Source organism: Lucilia cuprina, chromosome 6 (genome assembly GCF_022045245.1).
Source record: "Lucilia cuprina isolate Lc7/37 chromosome 6, ASM2204524v1, whole genome shotgun sequence".
Taxonomy (NCBI): Eukaryota; Metazoa; Arthropoda; class Insecta; order Diptera; family Calliphoridae; genus Lucilia; species Lucilia cuprina.
The window spans coordinates 4,744,294-4,745,724 of record NC_060954.1 but is presented as its reverse complement, the minus strand read 5'-3'; positions in this window follow the sequence as shown (position 1 = coordinate 4,745,724).

The window sequence follows — 1,431 nt, the reverse complement described above, 5'->3', positions numbered from 1 at the left end:
GTTCTGTTCTAGTTCTGTTCTAGTTCTGTTCTAGTTCTGTTCTAGTTCTGTTCTAGTTCTGTTCTAGTTCTGTTCTAGTTCTGTTCTAGCTCTGTTCTAGTTCTGTTCCAGTTCTGCTCAGGTTTTGGATCTAAATCTGTTGTCCTTCTAAATCAGTTTTAATTCTTTTATATTCCTTAACTAAACAAATTTCTAGTTCAACAAATCTGTTCAGCTTTTGTTACATAAAATTAACAGCTGTAATAATATCTCTAATATTATATTTATTACTTTATACATAAAAATGTATAAAAGTGAGAGAGTTTAAATATTTTTTTGATAATTATTTTTTTTTTTAATTTAATTACTTTATCTATGTGTATATGCGAAATTCTAAGGGTATGAGTATATTAATATATACAAATATGTGTGTGTATTAAAGAACAACAAGTAAACTTTTTAATTACATTAAAAGCTGACATCACGCACTAAAGGGAATTTTTAATGAAAATAAATTGCAGTAAATGTTTGTATAGAAATGTTTTAAAAGAAAAACAAACCAAACAAACCAAACTAAAACAAACCCAGCATACAGCAAGTAGAACTTAACTGATGTTAAAATACCCCACAGAAGGCGACTTACCTCCTCCAACCCTCTGAACATTTGATAGAAACCACAGCAAAAAAGAATTAAATGAAAACGTTGAAGCAAAAAACAAGTGTATGTACTGGAATGCACACATATTGGACAGAAAATAAAAAAATAAAAAGAAAATATAAACAAACACTTGGAAAAATATCACAAAATGGTTGAAAACAGACAAGCACATATAGACAACAATTCTACGAAAAGAACTGCTGCTTACTTATACGACGAACTACTTATTAAATACATATTCAAACATATGAAAAGCAGTAGTGGCATATACTTACGTAGTAGTAGTTGTAAGTAAAATTGTCTAAGTTTTTACTTTTTGAAAAACCTTAAGGGACATAACCAAACATTTTATAACATATATTTAAAAATATATTTGTACTTGAGTATGTAGATGAACAAGCAACAGAGGGATCGTGGAAAATGAAAATATAAGTATAAGGAAAAAGTTTTAAGTCATTACAATAACAACAGTACAGCATACACTTTGTAGTCATCCTCGTGACCCGCAATATCCGTTTTCTTAAAAGAGACACTTGAGAGTACATATGTGCATATGTATTCACATACAGACATCATAGTACCGGAAACAAAACCTTGCCAACATAAACGCAGTTGTAAACAAACGCGCAAATAAAGTTTATAATAAAATATAAATATTTTCTCTTTAAGTAGTAGTATGGCTCAGCTTATAGACTAGACTATAGACTATACTATAGACTAGACTATAGACTAGACTATAGACTAGACTATAGACTAGACTATAGACTAGACTATAGACTAGACTATAGACTAGA